General features: G+C 41.3%; 1 pseudogene; it reads left to right on the forward strand.

The window, feature by feature from the left end:
- Positions 1 to 2,003: 2,003 nt before the first annotated feature.
- Positions 2,004 to 22,698, forward strand: part of LOC106600584 (EEF1A lysine methyltransferase 4-like) — a 155,859-nt pseudogene continuing 135,164 nt past the window's right edge.

Consider the following 22,698-nt stretch of genomic DNA (forward strand, 5'->3'; position numbering starts at 1 on the left):
TCAATCACCACCTTCCGGAGACACCTGAAACCCCACCTCTTTAAGGAATACCTAACCCCCCCCCCCCCCTTAAAAGATTTAGATGCACTATTGTAAAGTGGTTGTTCCACTGGATATCATAAGGTGAATGCACCAATTTGTAAGTCGCTCTGGATAAGAGCGTCTGCTAAATGACTTAAATGTAAATGTAAGTTAAAGCTTGGTCGCAAATGGGTCTTCCAAATGGACAATGACTCCAAGCATACTTCCAAAGTTGTGGCAAAATGGCTTAACGACAACAAAAACATAGGTATTGGAGTGGCCATCACAAAGCCATGACCTCAATCCCATAGAAAATCTGTGGGCAGAACTGTAAACGCATGTGCGAGCAAGAAGGCCTACAAACCTGACTCAGTTACACCAGCTCTGTCAGGAGGAATGGGCCAAAATTCACCCAACTTACTGTGGGAAGCTTGTGGAAGGCTACCTGAAACGTTTGACCCAAGTTAAACAATTTAAAGGCAATGCTACCAAATACAAATTGAGTGTATGTAAACTTCTGTCCCACTGGGAATGTGATGAAAGAAATAAAAGCTGAAATAAATCATTCTCTCTACTATTATTCTGACATTTCACATTCTTAAAATAAAGTGGTGATCCTAACTGACCTAAGACAGGGATTTTTTATTATGATTAAATGTCAGGAATTGTGAAAAACTGAGTTTAAATGTGTTTGGCTAAGGTGTATGTAAACTTCCGACTTCAACTGTAGATAGTCCGGGTAGCTATTGGTTAACCCTCTGTTTGCATTGACACTTTTTGCACTAAACTCTTTTGACTCATCACATACGCTTCTGCTACTGTTCATCTATCCTATTGCCCATTCACTTTATTCCTACCTATATGTTCTCCCTCAATTACCTTGTTCCACTGCACATCAACTCGGTACTGGTACCCTGTGTATATAGCAAAGTTATATACACAGTGGCGCAGCAGTTTAAGGCGCTGCATCTCAGTATTAGAGGCATCACTACAGACACCCTGGTTCAATTCCAGGCTGTATCACAACCGACCGTGATTGGGAGTCCCATAGGGCGGTGCACAATTGGCACAGCATCGTCTGAGTTTGGCCGGTGTAGGTTGTCATTGTAAATAAGAATTTGTTCTTAACTGTCTTGCCTAGTTAAACTCAATGTGTTCCTTGCATTATTATTTCTCTTTTTTTCTCTCAGTATTGTTGGGAAGGGCCCGTAAGGAAGCATTTCACTGTTAGTCTACACCTGTTGTTTACGACGCATGTGACAAATTACATTTTATTTTATTTGGTGGTTACTGACTTAATTACATGAGTATGGGCTAAAGTAACAAAATCCTTAAACAAAGCTTTCAGATGTCTGAAATGTATTCACTTTTATTGAAAAAGTATTAATTTCAGCAAACAAAGAAAGGCACACAACTCCAGAGGACAAACATAGGTAGGTGTTTCATAATTATAATTTTTTGTAACTATTGAGTTAGATTCCACAAAGCCTGGTCTCGGCTCCACTACGTTGGTGAAGTGCTTCCGAAACTTCCTTCACCATGGAGTGGAGTTTAGTCCGCTAGACAGACAACTAACTACTTGTAATTCCACATTTTAGCAATATCAGAGCTTGCAATATTGGGTTAAATGAGCTTTTTGGATTACATTAGCTTTTTGAGTTTAGGGGGTGTGTGACAACTTTAACCACTTTTGCAGTAAAATATTTTACACAACCATTGCACACACATTGTATAAATGGGAGACATTAATGATGTGAAGAAACATGGTTGTGTTTTGCTCTACCTCGAGTAGGAGTATCTCAAAAATGTGGGGGCCTTGCCACTAGTCTATCTGTCATCAACTCAGCAATGTCACTCACAGTCACAACATACTGGCAGTGACTGGCAGTACATGTCATGTTCCTTTTTATAGAGGAAAGCTATGATGTTTTAATTACTATACATTGTGTATATCATCCCTTGTAGTGAGTGACAGCGTTGTAATGGAGTATCCACCCGACCAAAACTCCAGGCATAAAGACGTGGACTACTGGGATGAGAGATACATGACAGAGCAGTCTTTTGTTTCAGTCTCCAAGTTCCAGAATCTATTGGAGCAACACGTCAAGTATGAGAATGCCATCCTTGTGCTTGGTATGTGTTTTGTCCTTACTTGCTCAGCTATAGCTACTTGAAATACTTTCTGAAGAAATATTGGGCCTTAGACATATTGCACAAATTTAATATTTGTGTCATCATTTGGCAATGTTGATGAAAAGAGTGGATAGGGACTGTTTGAGTTTTGGCTCTATCGCTAACATGACAGAGCACAAGATGTCACTGTAAGACAACTTTTGAAAATGTCCATGGTCAGGTTGCTCATAATATAATTATCCCAACCCTGCAAGTTCTTCAGCGCCTGATTAGGGAATTCTACACAAGTGGTTGAAAGTAATTTGTGGAGATGTATGAGCAGGTTTTGTAGCTTTTTAGTGCTATGCATCAATTTGAGCTACAAACATTTTCCGTTCAGCACACGTCTTTCACAGATACCGGGAGCAGACTGATAGCTGTGGTAGCCTACGCTGCCTATTATTTGAATGCAAGTGTTAACATCATGGATTGATTTTTTAAAATAAAATAATATTATTCTTTGCTATCCTACAGACACCCTACCCAAGCCCATGTGGCTACCTATCCCAGTAGTGAAAACATTTCCTTGTGGAATATTACAGAATGTTATGCTGACAAAGGTGTTCAACATGGTTGCATTATTTTGATGGAATATTCCTCAGAAAACGGTTTTATAGAGCCCTGAATAATACTATCCCAGTGCAGAGGATTCCAAAGTCAACCTTGCTGATATTTGTTTTTCTTTGGCTTAGTGTTGCACTGTAGTTACAGTGACCATGCATGGGCCTAGGGGGCACTGTTGCTACAGTGGTCTATAGCCTTCCCTGTAGCTCAGTTGGTAGAGCATGGTGTTTGCAACGCCAGGGTTGTGGGTTCGATTCCCACGGGGGGCCAGTACAAAAAAAATTACAAATAATATATATAAATAAATAAAAATAAAAAAATATAAAAAATAATGTATGAACTGTATGCATTCACTACCGTAAGTCGCTCTGGATAAGAGCGTCTGCTAAATGACTAAAATGTAATGTAAAAAAAAATGTTAAAATGTTGTCACTGCGCTACTGTAGGTTCCTTGTATACACAGCAGCACTCTTGGTTGGGAGGGTGTGATGTTGAAAATGAGCGTCAGGAAACGACAGGGGCATTCTGGACTATGATGGGGGGTAAGACCAGTGTCGTCAAGGGACTATGATAGGGTAAGACCAGTGTTGTCAAGAGCTAGGCACCCGGCACGCACTCCTCCATGGAAAACTGTCGTCTTTCACGCAACACTGGGAGAGAAATTTCCCTCAGATCAAACGGGTTCATTTAGATCTGATATCAAATCGCCTCTCTGCTCATACAGTGGTATGGTATTGACTACAGTACTGAGAAAACGTTTGTGAACCCTTTAGGAATTTCTGTATTTCTGAATAATTTGGACCTAAAATGCAATCAGATTTTCATCTAAGTCCTTATAATAGATAAAGTGAACCTGATTAAACAATTAAGACAAAAACAAGTTATTTATTGAGCAAATTGATCCAACATTCAATTTCTTTGTCAGAAAAAGTATGCAAACCTATAGCTTGATCAGCTCAATTAAATCAAATCAAATTTTATTTGTCACATGCGAAGGAATACAACACCTCACAGTGAAATGCTTACTTACAAGCCCTTAGCCAACAATGCAATTTTAAGAAAATCCCTAAAAAAGTAAGTGATAAGAATAACAAATAATTAAATAGCAGCAGTAAATAACAATAGCGGGGCTATATACAGGGGATACCGGTACAGAGTCAATGTGCCAATGTGCGGGGACACCGGTGTCGAGGTTATTGAGGTAATTATGTACATGTAGGTAGAGTTATTAAAGTGGCTATGCATAGATAATAACAGAGAGTAGTAGCAGCATAGGCAATGCAAATAGTCTGGGTAGCCATTTGATTAGGTGTTCAGGAGTCTTATGGCTTGGGGATAGAAGCTGTTTAGAAGCCTCTTGGACCTAGACTTGGTGCTCCGGTACCGCTTGCTGTGAGGTAGCAGAGAGAACAGTCTATGACTAGGGTGGCTGGAGTTCTTTGTATTAAGAGTAGTAAAAAATTTAGTATTTGATTCCATATTCCTTGCATGCAATGACTACACCAAGCTTGTGGCTCTACAAACTTGTTGGATGCATTTGTAGATTGTTTTCGTCATGTTTATGGTTATGTTTTCCACAATAATAACTGAATGGTGAATAATGACTTGTGCCCATTTTGGAGTCACTTTTATTGTTAGTAAGAATAGATGATGTTTCTGAACACTACATGTGGATGCTACCATGATCAAGGATAATCATGAATACAGCTTGAATAATGATCAGTTAGAAGGTTACAGAGGCAAAAAGATCATACCCCCCCAAATGCCAACCTCCCCTGTTAATGGTGAGAAGTTAGCAAGTTGTGTTGTAGCCACTGTAACTCTCACTCATCATTATTCATGATTTATTCATATTTTTTCTTAATCACGCCATTATCAGGATTAATTTAGAAGTGTTCAGAAACATCTCATCTACTTACTTAAAAAATACAATTACTCCAGTCATCTTTCACCATTAAGTTACTATTGGTCAAAACATAACCCAAAACACAACCAAAACAAACTGCAACTGCATCCAATGAGTTTGTAGAGTCACAAGCTTGATGAAGTCATTGCGTGCAAGGATTATGGGACCAAATACTAAACTTTTGACTACTTTAATACACTTAATTGAGCTTATTAATCTAGAGGTCCACATACCTTTTCCGACAAAGAAATGTAATATTGGATAATTTTCTCAATAAAGAAATGGAAAAAGTACAATTGTGTTTGTGTTATTTTTTAAAACCTCTACAGATCATTGTCCCCCCGCGGGACGGTTGAGCTAACGTGCGCTAATGTGATTAGCATGAGGTTGAAAGAAACAAGAACATTTCCCAGGACATAGACATGTCTTATATAGGCAGAAAGCTTAAATTCAATTTACAGTATATATTACAGTGAAAACATACCATGCTATTGTTTGAGGAGAGTGCACAGTTATGTACTTGAAAATGTATCAAACTTAATCAATCAATCAAATGTATTTATAAAGCCCTTCTTACATCAGCTGATGTCACAAAGTGCTGCACAGAAACCCAGCCTAAAACCCCAAACAGCAAGCAATGCAGGTGTAGAAGCACGGTGGTGTTGATGATGGTGTTGGAGGTGTGCCTGGCCGTGCAGTCATGAGTGAATAGGGAGTACAGGAGGGGACTTAGCACGCACCCCTGAGGGGCCTCTGTGTTGAGGATCAGCATGGCGGATGTGTTGTTACCTACCCATACCACCTGGGAGTCGCCCGTCAGGAAGTCCAGGAACCAGTTGCAGAGGGAGGTGTTTTGTCCCAGGGTCCTTAGCTTAGTGATGAGCTTTGAGGGCACTATGGTGTTGAACGCTGAACTGTAGTCAATGAACAGCATTCTCACATAGGTGTTCCTTTTTTCCAGGTGGGAAAGGGAAGTGTGGAGTGCAATAGAGATTGCATCATCTGTGGATCTGTTGGGGTGGTATGCAAATTGGAGTGGGTCTAGGGTTTCTAGGATAATGGTGTTGATGTGAGCCATGACCAGCCTTTTGAACATGTCTCCAGTAGTGAGTGCTATGACTTGATGCAGCATTTTGAACAGAAATGCAATGGTTCATTGGATCAGTCTAAAAGTTTGCACATACAGTGCTGCGATCTAGTGGCCAAAATCTAAATTGCACCTAGAGTCCTAAGTCATATAATGGCCTTTCTCTTGCATTTCAAAGATGATACAAAAAATAAATAGAAAATGCCTGTTTTTTCTTTGTATTATCTTTTACCAGATCTAATGTGTTATATTCTCCTACATTCATTTCACATTTCCACAAACTTCTAAGTGTTTACTATCAAATGGTATCAAGAATATGCATATCCTTGCTCCATGTCCTGAGCTACAGGCAGATAGATTTGGATTTGTCATTTTAGGCAAAACTTGGGAAAAAAGGGTCAGCTCCTTAAGAGGATCAAACTGTCAGTTTCACTTGATCTATTGTTAGGACTTACACAAAAAACTACATAAACGCAAAATGTAAAATGCTGGTGCCATGTTTCATGAGCTGAAATAAAAGATCCCAGATATGTTCCATTTGCTTATTTCTCTCAAATGTTTTGCAAAATTTGGTTACATCCCTGTTAGTGAGCATTTCTCCTTTGCCAAGATAATCCTCCTGGCAGGTGTGGCATATCAAGAAGCTGATTAAACAGCATGATCATTACACAGGTGCACCTTGTGCTGGGACAATAAAAGGTCAATCTAAAATGTTAAGTTTTGTCACACAATGCAACACAATGTCCACCAGAGCTATTTCCAGATAATTGAATGTTAACTTCTTTACCATAAGCTGCCTTCAACGTTGTTTTAGAGAATTTGGCAGTACTTCCAACAGGCCTTACAACCGCAGACCACGTGTAACAACACCAGCCCAGGACCTCCACATCCAGATTCTTCACCTGCGGGATGGTCTGAGACCAGCCACCCTGACAGCTGATGAAACTGTGGGTGTGCACAACCAAAGAATTTCTGCACAAACTATCAGAAACCGTTTCAGTGAAGCTCATCTGCGTGCTCTTCGTCCTCAGCAGGGCCTTGGCCTGCAGTTCAGCGTCGTAACCGACTTCAGTGTGCAAATGCTCACCTTCGATTGCCACTAGCACACTGGAGAAGTGTGCTCTTCATGGAATAATCCTAGGTTCAACTGTACCGGCCAGATGTCAGACAGTATGTATGGCATCGGGTGGGCAAGCGGTTTGCTGGTGTCAATGTTGTGAACAGAGTGCCCCATGGTGGCTGTGGGGTTATGGTATGGGCATGCATAATCTATGGACAACGAACACAATTACATTTATAGATGGCAATTTGAATGCACAAATATACCGTGAAGAGATCCTGAGGTCCGTTGTCGTACCATTCATCCGGTGCCATTACCTCATGTTTCACCGAGATAATGCTCGGCCTCATGTCTCAAGGAGCTGTACATGATTCCTGGAATCTGAAAATGTCCCAGTTCTTCCATGGCCTGCATACGGACCAGACATATCACCCATTGAGCATGTTTGGGATACCCTGGATTGACGTGTATGACAGCGTGTTCCAGTTCTGTCAATATCCAGCAACTTCGCACAATCATTGAAGAGAAGTGGGACAACATTCTACAGGCCCCAATCAACAGCCTGATCAACTCTATGCGAAGGAGATGTGTCACGCTGGTTTTCTCATCCATGTCCCTAACTTTTTTTTAAAGGTATCTGTGACCAAGGTATCTGAGGTATCTGTATTCCCAGTCATGTGAAATCCATAGATTAGAGCCTAATACATTTATTTCAACTGACTGATGTCCTTATATGAACTGTAGATCAGTAAAATCTTTGGAATTGCTGCATATTGTGTTTATATTTTTGTCCGGTGTATATAAACTCAGCATAAAAAGAAATGTCCTCTCACTGTCAACTGCGTTTTTGTTCAGCAAACTTAACATGTGTAAATATTTGTATGAACATAACAACATTCAACAACTGAGACATAACCTGAACAAGTTCCACAGACATGTGACTAACAGAAATTGAATAATGTGTCCCTGAACAAAGGGGGGTCAAAATCAAAAGAAAACAGTTAGTATCTGTTGTGGCCACCAGCTGGATTAAGTACTGCAGTGCATCTCCTCCTCATTGACTGCACCAGATTAGCTAATTCTTGCTGTGAGATGTTACCCCGCTCTTCCACAAAGGCACCAGCAATTTCCTGGACATTTCTGGGAGGAATGGCCCTAGCCCTCGCCCTCTGATCCAACAGGTCCCAGATGTGCTCAATGGGATTGAGATCGGGGCTCTTAGCTGGCCATGGCAGAACACTGACATTCCTGTCTTGCAGGAAATCACACACAGAACGAGCAGTATGGCTGGTGGCATTGTCATGCTGGAGGGTCATGTCAAGTGAGCCTGCAGGAAGGGTACCACATGAGGGAGGAGAATGTCTTCCCTGTAACGCACAGCATTAAGATTGCCAGTCTCTGCCTAGAAGGCTAGCATCCCGGAGTCGCCTCTTCACTGTTGACGTTGAGACTGGTGTTTTGCTGGTACTATTTAATGAGGACTTGTGAGGACTTGTGAGGCGTCTGTTTCTCAAACTAGACACTCTACTGTACTTGTCCTCTTGCTCAGTTGTGCACCGGGGCCTCCCACTCCTCTTTCTATTCTGGTTTGCGTTGTTCTGTGAAGGGAGTAGTGCACAGCATTGCATGAGATTTTCAGTTTCTTGGCAATTTCTCGCATGGAAAAGCCTTCATTTCTCAGAACAAGAATTGACTGACGAGTTCCAGAAGAAAGTTCTTTGTTTGTGGCCATTTTGAGACTGTAATTGAACCCACAAATGCTGATGCTCCAGATCCTCAACTAGTCTAAAGGCCAGTTTTATTGCTTCTTTAACCTGTCTGGGCTAGGGGGCAGTATTTTCACGGCCGGATGAAAAACGTACACAATTTAAACAGGTTACTACTCTGGCCCAGAAACGAGAATATGCATATTATTAGTAGATTTGGATAGAAAACACTCTGAAGTTTGTAAAACTGTTTGAATGGTGTCTGTGAGTATAACAGAACTCATATGGCAGGCAAAAACCTGAGAAAAATTCAAGCAGGAAGTGGAAAGTCTGAGAATTGTAGTTCTTTTGATTCTCTATCGAAGCTACAGTGTCTGTGGGTGACGTTACACTTCCTAAGGCTTCCATTGGCTGTCTAAAGCCTTCAGAAAGTGGTTTGAGCATTTTCCTGTCACTGGGCAGATAATAGGAGCTCAGTTACTGAGTGGTCTGCCTGGCAACAAAGGGATTGGATATGCTCGTTCCCGCGAGTGCACCCCTCCTTCTTTTTCTTCTTGAATGAATATGCTATTGTCCGGTTGGAATATTATCGCAATTCTACGTTAAAAATACCATAAAGATTGATTTTAAACAGCGTTTGACATGCTTCTAAGTACGGTAATGGAACATTTTGACTTTTCGTCTCTCTTTCTGCGCTCGCGCGTTATGCCTTTGGATAAGTGATCTGTACGCACAAACAAAACAGAGGTATTTGTACATAAATATGGATTATTTCGAACAAAAACAACATTTCTTGTGGAAGTAGCAGTCCTGAGAGTGCATTCTGACGAAGATCAGCAAAGGTGAGAGAATATTTCTAATACTAATTCTGAGTTTAGGTTGCCCCGAACTTGGCGGATGTCTGAATAGCTCACCGTGATGGCTGAGCTACGTACTCAGAATATTGAAAAATGTGCTTTCTCCGTAAAGCTATTTTAAAATCTGACACAGCGGTTGCATCCAGGGGTAGTCTATCTATAATTCTTAAAATAATTGTTATATATTTTGTCAACGTTTATGATGAGTATTTTTCTAAATTGATGTGCACATTCACCGGACGTTTTGGTGGGAATACATTTTCTGAATATCACGCGCCAATGTAAAATGCTGTTTTTGGATATAAATATGAACTTTATCGAACAAAACATACATGTATTGTGTAACATAATGGCCTAGGAGTGTCATCTGATGAAGATCGTCGAAGGTTTGTGCTTCATTTAGCTGTGTTTTGGGTTTTATTGACACATGTCCTTGCTTGGAAAATGGCTGTGTGATTATTTTTGTCTATGTACTCTCCTAACATAATCTAATGTTTTGCATTCGCTGTAAAGCCTTTTTGAAATCGGACAATGTGGTTAGATTAACGAGAAGTGTATCTTTAAAATGGTGTAAAATAGTTGCATTTTTGAGAAAGTTGAATTATGACATTTTGTTGTTTTTGAATTTTCCGCCCTGATATTTCACTGGCTGTGTCCGCAGGTGGGACGTAGCCCATAGAAGTTAATCAGAACAACAGTTTTCAGCTGTGCTAACATAATTGCAAAAGGGTTTTCTAATGATCAGTTAGCCTTTCAAAATTGGAATAGCTAACACAACGTGCCATTGGAACACAGGAGTGATGGTTGCTGCTAATGGGCCTCTGTACGCCTAAGTAGATATTCCATAAAAGAATCTGCCGTTTCCAGCTACAATAGTCATTTACAACATTATCAATGTCTACACTGTATTTCTGATCAATTTGATGTAATTTTAATGGACAAAAAATGTGCTTTTCTTTCAAAAACAAGGACATTTCTAAGCGAGCCCAAACTTTTGAACGGTAGTGTATACAGTTGAAGTCAGAACTTACATACACCTTAGCCAAATACTTTTAAACTCAATTTTTCACAATTCCTGACATTTAATCCTAATAAAAAAATCCCTGTTTTACGTCAGTTAGGATCAACACCTTATTTTAAGAATGTGAAATGTCAGCATAGTAGTTGAGAGAATGATTTATTTCAGCTTTTATTTCTTTCATCACATTCCCAGTGGGTCAGACGTTTACATACTCCCAAATAGTATTTGGTAGCATTGCCTTTACATTGTTTAGCTTGTGTCAAACATTTTGGGTAGCCTTCCACAAGCTTCCCACAATATGTTGGGTAAATGTTGGCCCATTCCTCCTGACAGAGCTGGTGTAACTGAGTCAGGTTTGTAGGCCTTGCACACGCTTTTTCAGTTCTGCCCATACATTTTCTGTGGGATTGAGGTCAGGGCTTTGTGATGGCCACTCCAATACCTTGACTTTGTTGTCCTTAAGCCATTTTGCAAAAACTTTGGAAGTATGCTTGGGGTCATTGTCCATTTGGAGGACCCATTTGCGACCAAGCTTTAACTTCCTGACTGATGTCTTGAGATGTTGCTTCAATATATCCACAGAATTTTCCTACCTGATGATGTCATCCATTTTGTGAAGTGCACCAGTCCCTCCTGCAGCAAAGCACCCCCACAACATGATGCTGCAACCCCCGTGCTTCATGGTTGGGATGATGTTCTTCGGCTTGCAAGCCTCCCCCTTTTTCCTCCAAACATAACAATGGTAATTATGGCCAAACAGTTCTATTTTTGTTTCATCAGACCAGAGGACATTTCTCCAAAAAGTATGATGTTTTTCCCCATGTGCAGTTTCAAACCATAGTCTGTCTTTTTTGTGGTGGTTTTTGAGCAGTGGCTTCTTCCTTGCTGAAGAAGACTCATTTTACTGTGGATATAGATACTTTTGTACCTGTTTCCTCCAGCATCTTCACAAGGTCCTTTGCTGTTGTTCTGGGATTGATTTGCACTTTTCACTCCAAAGTACGTTAATCTCTAGGAGACAGAATGTGTGTCCTTCCTAAGTGATATGACAGCTGTGTGGTCTCATGGTGTTTATACTTGCGTACTATTATTGTACAAATGAACGTGGTACCTTCAGGCATTTGGAGATTGCTCCCAAGGATGAACCAGACTTGTGGAGGTCAACAATTTTTTTCTGAGGTCTTGGCTGATTTCTTTAGATTTTCCCATGATGTCAAGCAAAGAGGCACTGAGTTTGAAGGAAGGCCTTGAAATACATCCACAGGTACACCTCCAATTGACTCAAATTATGTCAATTAGCCTATCAGAAGATTCTAAAGCTATGACATAATTTTCTGGAATTTTGTAATCCAAGCTGTTTAAAGGCACAGTCAACTTAGTTTATGTACACTGCTGACCTGCTGGAATTGTGATACAGGGAAATATAAGAGAAATAATCTGTCTGTAAACAATTGTTGGAAAAATTAATAGTAGATGTCCTAACCGACTTGCAAAAACTATAGTTCGTTAACAAGAAATTTGTGGAGTGGTTGAAAAATGAGTTTTAATGACTCCAACCTAAGTGTATGTAATCTTCCGACTTCAACTGAATATTGCGGCAGACGGACAATGAGAACGGCTTGTGGACAGTGAGGTGATTGGTGAATTCCCCCTTCTTTCCCCGTGTACAAAAATCCCTAATAATCTCCCCATTAGCATTCTATTTGTGCATGTTTTGTTATTGAACTTGGTGACGTGGAAACCCCACACCCTTGAGCCTGCTACATATGGTGTAGAATGTGGGCAACCCAAACCAAGCTCAATAACTTAACTTCTTTGGGATAGGGGGCGATATTTTGACGTCCGGATGAAAAGCGTGCCCAAAGTAAACTGCCTGCTACTCAGGCCCAGAAGCTAGGATATGCATATAAATGGTGGATTTGGATAGAAGACACTCTAAACTTTCTAAAACTGTTAAAATAATGTGGGGACAAACCATCCAAAAAAAAAAAAAAATTCAGCCTACCACTGATTTCAATGGCTGGCACGAAATCGTGCCCGATTGCAGTTCCTAGGGTTTCCACTAGATGTCAACAGTCTTTAGAAAGAGTTTCAGGCTGGTTTTTAGAAAAATGAGACAGAAATTGTTGTTTTCCTAGGTGGCTCCCATTTTGGCTGTAGTGTTTCCAAGCGTATGAATGAGAGCGTGTTCTTTGGTATTTGTCTCCGGTAAAGACAATAACGATTCTCTCCTGTGAGCTGAACTCAGCCAGCTGACAGCCGCCCAGGCTGGCATAGTGGCAGGTGCAGCAGTCTCTCGTCCCAAACCTAGTAGGTTTAAATTGAAGCTGACAGAGGCTGACGACATCGAGGCTTACCTACAAGCCAGGAAAAGGACGGCAACTAGGGAGAAATTAACCCATGAGCAATGGACCAGCCTGCTAGCACCCTTCCTGTCAGGCGCAGCACAGAAGACATATCAGGATCTGACGGTTGACCAGGTGACGCATTACGAGGTCCTGAAAAAGAAAATCCTGCACCGGTATGGTTACACCCTGATTAGCAGGGCACAAAGATTCCATGATTGGGCGTATGATCTTACAGCATTCCCTCGATCACAAATGCATGATCTAATTATGCTGGCCCCTGACGCTCACGATCATCGAGAAAGTGGCCATAGATACATGTATATGCTCTCTCCTGTTCGAAGCTAAACTGGTTGAAGGACAACAGTTGGCTTTGGAGGTTCTGCGCAGCGGACAACCATGGAAGGCGGAACCCTCCACTCGCCCGAAAGAGCGGACAAGAAAGGAGGACCACGCCGGGACCCCAGCCAAGGATGAGGGGGACACCAACAGCCAGCTACCCGAGATGATGCCCCTTCCTGAACCTGTACAGCAGGAAAAGCTATGAGTGTGGTGAGCATTGACACATTGCCTGGAACTGTCCAGACCGCGATGTATATATAGCGTTTGACATGCTTCGAAGTACGGTAATGGAATATTTTGACATTTTTTGTCACGAAATGCGCGATATATATTAGTACCAGTAAAAAGTTTGAACACACCTACTCATTCAAGGGTTTTTCTTTATTTTTACTATTTTCTACATTGTAGAATAATAATGAAGACATCAAAACTATGAAATAACACATATAGAATCATGTAGTAACCAAAAAAGTGTTAAAGAAATTTTAATATATTTTAGATTCTTCAAAGTAACCACCCTTAGCCTTGATGACAGCTTATTACACTCTTGGCATTCCCTTAACCAGCTTCACCTGGAATGCTTTTGCAACAGTCTTGAAGAAGTTCCCACATATGCGGAGCACTGCTTGGCTGCTTTTCCTTCACTCTGTGGTCCAACTCATCCCAAACCATCTCAATTGGGTTGAGGTCGGGTGATTGTGGAGGCCAGGTCATCTGATGGAGCACTCCACCTCTCTCCTTCTTGGTCAAATTGCCCTTACACAGCCTGGAAGTATGTTGGGTCATTGTGCTGTTGAAAAACAAATGATAGTCCCACTAAGCGCAAACCAGATGGGATGGCATATCGCTACAGAATGCTGTGGTAGCCATGCTGGTTAAGTGTGCCTTGAATTCTAAATAAATCACCAGCAAAGCACCATCACACCTCCTCCTCCATGCTTCACGGTTAGAACCACACATGTGGAGATCATCCGTTCACCTACTCTGCGTCTTACAAAGACACAGCGGTTGGAACCAAAAATCTCAAATGTGGACTCATCAGACCAAAGGACAGATTTCCATCTGTCTCATGTCCATTGCTTGTGTTTCTTGGCCCAAGCAAGACTCTTCTTCCCATTGGTGTCCTTTAATAGTGGTTTCTTTGCAGCAATTCAACAATGAAGGCCTGAATTACGCAGTCTCCTCTGAACAGTTGATGTTAAGATGTCTGTTACTTGAACTCTATGAAGCGTTTATTTGGGCTGCAATCTGAGGTGCAGTTAACTCTAATGAACTTATGCAGCAGAGGTAACTCTGGGTCTTCCTTTCCTGTGGAGGTCCTCATGAGAGCTAGTTTCATCATAGTGCTTGATGGTTTTTGCAACTGCACTTGAAGAAACTTTCAAAGTTCTTGAAATGTTCCGCATTGACTGACCTTAATGTCTTAAAGTAATGATGGACTGTAGTTTGTCTTTGGTTATTTGTGCTGTTTTTGCCATTATATGGACTTGGTCTTTACCAAATAGGGCTATCTTCTGTATACCACCCCTACCTTGTCACAACACAACTGATTGTCTCAAACGCATTAAGAAGGAAATAAATTTCATAAATGAACATTCAACAAGACACACCTGTTAATTTAAATGCGTTCCAGGTGACTACTTCATGAAGCTGGTTAAGAGAATGCCAAGAGTTTGCAAAGCTGTCATCAAGGCAAAGGGTGGCTACTTTGAAGAATCTCAAATATTACATATATTTTGACTTGTTTAACACTTGTTTGGTTACTTCATGATTCCATATGTGTTATTTCATTGTTGTGATGTCTTCACTACTATTCTACAATATAGAAAATTGTCAAAATAAAGAAAAACCCTTGAATGAGTAGGTATGTCCAAACTTTTGACTTGTACTGTATGGTGTACGTACTGTATGTGTGTCTAACTTAACTAACTAATTAATGGATTAATAGTCCCACTCCAATCCCTCTCTCTCTTTATCTCTCGCACCCCCTCCTAGTAACAGTAACGAACTCAATAATGACCCCATACTCCTAGGGGATATTCTTCCCAGTGGTGATGTACACGGCAATTATTGAGTGTTGCACCATTTGCATTAGCAGTTAGTGACTACGGTTTCTATGGTTCGTTGTGTAACCGTTTATGGCCCAGTAGTCCAACCCGCTATTCAGTCATCTAGCCACTCACATTACATCACTGTTCTCACGCCAGTCACCCCACTCACCGCCATCGATTCTCCACAACGTGCATCAGTATTGGGTATCAAAGACCCCCGTCGCTAGATGGTCGTTAGCCTATATATAGAAGTAGTGGAAGTGTTTGACTCCATCTAGATTCTAGAGCAGCAGTTTCCACAGACTGGTGTTGATTTAGGCCTGTTTGACTTGCTCACTAAAATGAAATGCACTGTTGTCTGTCAAGAAGATGATTTCATGAAGAGAAACAGATTTTCTTTTTAAATGTATGAATGCTAAACTATAGTTTGATAGTTATTCAATTATTTTAAGCTCCCATGTGAGATCAAAACAACCCCAAAATATAGAATGGTTCTCAATTGTTTTGTGAAATCTCTCAAAATCAGTACTCCAAGCTGCAACCCCATACTACATGTCAGACATGGGGAACTCATACTGTATATCGATGCTGGTTAATATATTTATTGAATATTATGTGAATCCTAAAAATTAAAAGGGCCAATTTGGGTGCAATCAATTAGCTTCATTTGTCAGAGATCAACATACATGTCAACAAAATAATGCTGCAGGAATGCTAATGTTATCTGTTTCTAACTACAGAAACAATTTCAGAACGATATGAGATGGTGGGTTGAAACGACTCGTGTCAGAAGTTCATCTCACTCACTCACTCACTCACTCACTCACTCACTCACTCACTCACTCACTCACTCACTCACTCACTCACTCACTCACTCACTCACTCACTCACTCACTCACTCACTCACTCACTCACTCACTCACTCACTCACTCACTCTGCTAAATACTGACAGGATGGAAAGGTAGTGGGCTATGGGGGAGAGTACATGTTAGGGGGTAAGAAGAGAGAGAGGGATGGAGAAGTCAGAAGTCATGTCTGAACAACTGTCAAGAGCTGCCCAGCTGGTATCAGAGCTACTGTCACCCACCCCACGGCAACTAGTAAGCTTTGCTCTTCTTCCTCCTAGTCCTCATTCCTCCTCCCTTTCCTAACACATGCATGTCCCCCTTGTGTCCTCCTCCTCACCCTCCTCCTTTCTCTCTTCCTCCTACTTTCCCCTTTCTCGTGATTTTCCTCACTCTTTCCCTTCTGTCGACTCCCTTCTACTTCCCACCCCCTCCTCCCCCTCTTCCCTTTCCCTTTTCCTGCCTTTTCTCTCTCCAGCCTCCACTTGTGAACACCCACACACTTTTTTTTGTTATTTCTTCATTTTCCCTCCCCTCCTCCTCCCTCTCTCTATTTCTCATCCATGTCCTCTTTTCTTCACCATCTCTTAATTTATCAATGTACAGCATTGATTAAAAGGACACAGGTGTGTGTGTGTGTGTGTGTGTGTGTGTGTGTGTGTGTGTGTGTGTGTGTGTGTGTGTGTGTGTTAACCCCCTGGGTGTCTTGTTGCTCTAGGTGTCCCCCCTCCCTCCCCCTCTCTACCTTTCTCCCCTCTCTCCCTTGTGGAAACAGGGAGCAGAGTTCAGGCTGATAAAACTGAGGGAGGATGGGAACCTTTCAGGAGAATAATAAAATGAGGAGGGATAGTAGCGATGGCAGCCATTTTGATACGGTTCAGTCCTTTTTTCCTGGGTAAGATAGATGGTGCTCCAGTAGATTAGGAGTGTTAATCTAGGATCAGGTCCCCCTGTCCATGTGATCTTGTTCATTATGATCCATTAAGTACGCATTTCACTGTCAGTCCACACCTGTTGTTTACGAAGCATTTGATTAATAAATTCTGATTGATTGATCCAAAAGTTAAAACTGATCCAAGATGAAGGATCATGAACTGTCCTCATGACCACACCTCAGAAAGCAGGCATGACAACAACAATAAATTAAATTAATGGCCATATAAAAAAATGACATTACATTTGCATACCATTGACTGCTAAGGATTGATATAGTCTATAATGAGTCCGATAGATGGTCTAGGCCTGTCTGTAGTTTGTAGGTTAGGGATGAGCTAAGACAAGAGAGCTATTCTGATATGTGGTATATACCAGGGGCGGAAATCCCGGGGGGGACGGGGGGGACACGACCCCCCCATCCTGGGAAAAATATGATTTGTCTCCCCCAATATATCACTGAAACATAACTATGTAATTTAAATAATATTAATAATACGCAATGAAAGCAATTGTGCTGATTATAGACACTTAATAGCTCGTTTTTAAGTTTCAAAAGATTGCGACCCCCCCACCCTTTGCCTCACAATGGTTTGATCCACTGCCAGTTCCTTAGCTTGCGAGGTAACGTAGAGGTCGTATCTACTGTCTGAAAGGCACTCAATGCACGTAACTGACGTGAGGTTAATCCAGTCAATCACGCACACACACTAGCTTAATATGCAGAGCTAGCGCGCAAATATTAACTATTAAGCTAGCTAGTACCTATTCCATTTATGTGGCGTCATCAAAGATGGAATTTTGCTATCGTCAATTTATTCCAAGATCAGCATGCATGTAAGTTAGTGCTTCAAAGTCCCTGTGATAAGGTTAGCGATAAACTGAACAGAACTACACTCTCTTCTACCATTGTTTTAAATATATTTAATGGTCTCGTTGCAAAAGCTAAATTGTCACAAGGGAACTTTTATTTATATATTTTATTTCACCTTTATTTAACCCGGGTAGCAAAGATTATAGCAAACACCACTGAATTGGTGCTCGCTAGCTTTGCAAATTCAGCTATTGTTAGAAGCCAGCCAATATGAAACGAACGATTAAAATTACAAAAGGTTGCAGCATATGTTGTGTAAATGGTGAACTCATACAGCTGTCAACTCTTGTCACTGCAATCCGTTTCACATTTGCTAGCTACCTTTTAGATCGAAGCCCATATAGAATGATAGAAGATAAGATGATAGAAGCCCATCTCCTACTGTAAATAACCTACATACTGTGTGTGTAGCCAACCAGGTAGAAAAATGGCAGAAAAATGGCAGAAAAAAGACGGACATCAGAGTATTTTTCAGTACACCAAAACGCAAAGTAAGAACCCTAGTAGCCTAATATCTCAAAGACTAGTTGATAAAATGTTCATAAGAAAGAAATGAAATTCTAATGGAAATGTTTCACAATGATGTCATTAGGCAGAGCAGGCAACAGATGGCACACAGACAGCAGAGTTGGGGACAGATATGCAGGGACAGACTGGCAGAGACAGGCAGTCTCAGGTAAGTTTGTTGAGTCTTTGTTTGGCAACATTATGAAAGGTTCTCAATTTTTTTTACTTGTAAAATAGGAACATAATTGGAAAATGCCATGGATACCCCCACTCTCAACTTAAACTGGTGACTGAACTAAGATTTGTTAAAGGCAATGGTATTTCTGTTGTGATTAGTTGTGTAGTTTTGGGTACCGGTAGTTAGTAGTACGGCAAACACCTTATTTCTTTGGTTCCTCAATATACATTTACCATATTAAACGTAGGCTATGTGTTACAGCACTACTTTTGGTGTCCCCCTCAGGAATTGCTCTTGAGAAAATGTAATGTAATTGTCCCCTCCAAAGTTGATATCAGATTTTCGCCCCTGGTATATACTGTATATCAGGGGTCTCCAATTACAACATTCAGCCATAGGCCCATTTTTTCTTGAGCGGATGGTCGGGGACCTGTCACGATTGTCAAAAGGAGTAGACCAAGGCGCAGCGTACTTAGAGTTCCACATGTTTAATAAATAAGAAACTCAACAAAAACAATACAGAAGAAAACGAAACGTGACGTTCTGGGCTGCTCACAGGCAGCTACACAAAAACAAGATCCCACAACTAAAGGCGGAAAAAAGTGCTGCCTAAGTATTATTCCTAATCAGAGACAACGATAGACAGCTGCCTCTGATTAGGAACCATACTCGGCTCAACACAAAGAAATATAAACCATAGAATGCCCACCCCACACCCTGACGTAACAACCTAGAGAAATAAACCGTCTCTCGCAGGTCAGGGCGTGACAGGACCGGAATATAGTTATAAATAATTTGTACATGGCAAATTTACCTCAAGAATCCCAAACAGATATAGTATTTGACAAAAACAGAATAATTTATAACCTTGATTACATTGGAATACGATCACATATGCCCCTCTATTTATGCAAGGGAATACTTGGGAACAAATTTCCAAAATTAAAATCACTTTGAGCAATTTGTTTTGTGATTTTACAGTCTTTTATGTCCAAGAACGAAAATTATATATATAAAAAATGATGAGCTCAAAGTGATTTGAAAACTTGGTCAGAAAACTTGAGGGGCCAAATAAATCACCGCCAATTGTGGAACCCTGCAGTATATGCTATATTTGTATTTGTATTTATTAGGGATCCCCATTAGCTGCTGCCACTGTCCTGGTGTAACAAGGGTCGTCTAAAGGAGACCAAGGCGCAGCGTGTATAGTGCTCATTCTTTTCTTTAATGAAAAACACTTCAACAAAACAACAAACGACCGACAACTACCCACACCCAACCATGAAAAACAGGCTGCCTAAGTATGGCTTCCAATCAGAGACAACGATAGACAGCTGCCTCTGATTGGAAACCATACCTGGCCAAAACATAGAAAACAAAAACATAGAAATAGAAATCTAGAAAACCCCACATAGAAACAGAAAACCAAAACCACTCAAAACACCCACCTGTCACGCCCTGACCACTCTACTATGGAAAATGACCTCTTACAAGGGTCAGGACGTGACACCTGGGGTCTAAACACATTAAGGCACATAAAACAAAAGATAGAACAGTACATCATATAACATCAATACACCACTACATATCTACAAAACAAAATGTGTAATACCACCATATAACAATATTACAATGTACGTGTGTGTAGAGTGTGTGTGCTAGCGTTTGTGTTCGTGTGCCTGTACCTGTGTGTGTGTCTCTATACAGTGCCCGCTGTTCCATGCGGTGTATTTGTATCTGTTTTTTAAATCTGACTCTACTGCTTGCATCAGTTCCCTGATGTGGAATTGAGTTCCATGTAGTCATCACTCTATGTAGTACTGTGCGCCTTGGGGATTGTGAAGAGACCTCTGATGGCATGTCTTGTGGGGTATGCATGGGTGTCCGAGCATTGTGCTAGTAGTTTAAACAGAAAGCTTGGTGCATTCAGCTTGTCAACACTTCTTGCAAAAACAAGTAGTGATGAAGTCATTCTCTCCTCCACTTTGAGCCATGAGAGATTGACATGCATATTATTAATGTTATCTCTCCGCATACATTTAAGGGCCAACTGTGCTGCCCTGTTCTGAGCCAATCGTAATTTTCCTAAGTCCCTCTTTGTGGCACCTGACCACACGACTGAACAGTAGTGCAGTAGTCCAGCTATAGGGGAGGCTGGAGGTTGTTTTATCTGCAGTGTCCTTTGCTCTGAACAGGAGACACACACACCAGCAAAGAAACAGCGTCTAGTTATGTATTGTGTGTGGGGTATGTTATGTAATGCTGCTGCTCTAGCACCAGAAACACCTGCAAAGGAAGGAATAAGAACAATAGATTAGGTGCATCATCTGAAGGAAGGAAATTATGAATAAATAAATGGATTGATAAATTAAGGAATGAATGAAAAGGAATGAGGTTGAGGAGGGGTGGTGTGGATCGGCATCCAAACACCACCACTTTCATGGAAACTCGCCCCCCTCAATGCTGCCTTTTGATTGGTTTGTTACAGGAAGCCTTAAGGATGCAGCAGTCAGTCAGTGGGGTTACCCTCCCTGCCTGCCTCCCTCCCTCGTTCCTTTGCCGCTGTAAGGACTGGTGCTGCTTATGAATGAGCTCAGGGCCGCAGAATGTGAATGAACATCTGAAAAAGCAAGGGATGGGGGAATGGAGGAGGGGAGTGGAGGGTGAATGGAAATCAAAGAAAGAGGGAGAGGGAGCGAGTGAAGGGTGGAGGGGAGGAATGATAATTACAGAGGAGGGGAAGAGGAGGAGGAGAGGAAGAGGAGAGCGGGATTATGGAGGTATATTTAATTTTGAAATGTTCATATTTGCAGATAAAAGCTGAATTGCAGCATACATAGGCCTAGTAAGTAAGTAAGTTAAAAATAACAGATTGTGTGCTGGTCAGAGGGTGAATGGAAAAGACAAAATATTCAAGTGCCTTTGAACGGGTTATGGTAGAACTGCAATGTTGCAACAGTTTCCTTTGTGTATCAAGAATGGTCCACCATCCAAAGGACATCGAGCCAACTTGACACAGCTGTGGGAAGCATTGGAGTCAACATGGGCCAACATCCCTCTGGAATGCCTTCGACACCTTGTAGAATCCATGCACTGATTAATTGAGGCTGTTCTGAGGGCAGGGGGGGGCGCAACTCAAATATTAGGAATGTGTCCTTAATGTTTTGTGCACTCATTGTACATGATGATGTATTACATGATGATGTAATATAATATTACAGTTAAGCAGCAGTAAGCTGTCTCACAAAGTAAGGCATAGGGCTGTTGTAGTATCTGTCAGTCCGAGTAGGGGAAGGTTCAGTTTGTGACTGGATCGGCTAGAACTGCCCCTGACATGGCCTCTTGTCTGAGACACACATTTGTTGTAGTCCATTGAATTTGCAAGCTTCTGGGCAAAGGATCTGCAGAGGTGGGTGCGATGGGACTCAAAGGACTACAACCAAGGTCATTGCATGCAGAGTCATAGGAGGTTTTACATGGCTTTGCTCATTGCTGGGTTGAGCTTCATCCTGTTTTGTTCTGACCAGTCAGCTAGTTTGTTTAGGTCCTGCTGTACGGTGGAAGTGTCACATATGGGTCTTGATTCGCTGAGGTTCAGGTCAACCACAAAGTACCAGGAGTTGAATAGGGTACCCTCTGATGCACCCTTGACGTGAGCTAGGGCTGCACAATTAATATATTTATTTTATCAAAGTTTCAGTATTTACATTGGCAGTATCCATATCTCAAGAGGCTGCAATATTTTGAAATGCCACTTTGCCGTCTTTAACATGCGTTATTTTATTATTTTGATTTATTTCTCGAGTTGACGGTGTTCTCTTTCTGCCTCTCCTCTTTTAGCCGCTTCCCAATCCCACACACACCAAGCCCCGCTCCCTGTCACTCAAGCATGCAGTTCCTCCTGCTCTAGATTCACTCAAAGACAGTGGATAAATGAAGATAGTTCACTCAGACTGTTTACCATTGAAAATAAATGGCCAGTTCCTGTATACTTAAGGGGATTTCGCTCCCATAGACACCAATGCGATAGCAGCTGGGTCTGGTCTACTTAGTTCATTGACTTCCATTGAAACAGAAGAAATGAGGGAGTGGGAGGAATCACTTCCTCTTTCATCTCTGATTCACTCTGTATGCAATGAGCAATTGACCAAACAACCACATACAGGTAACAGACTTTTCCAAACAAGAACGACACAGCTTTCTAATTTGCTTCTTAATATAAATCCAC

This window comes from Salmo salar, chromosome ssa03 (genome assembly GCF_905237065.1).
Source record: "Salmo salar chromosome ssa03, Ssal_v3.1, whole genome shotgun sequence".
Taxonomy (NCBI): domain Eukaryota; kingdom Metazoa; phylum Chordata; class Actinopteri; order Salmoniformes; family Salmonidae; genus Salmo; species Salmo salar.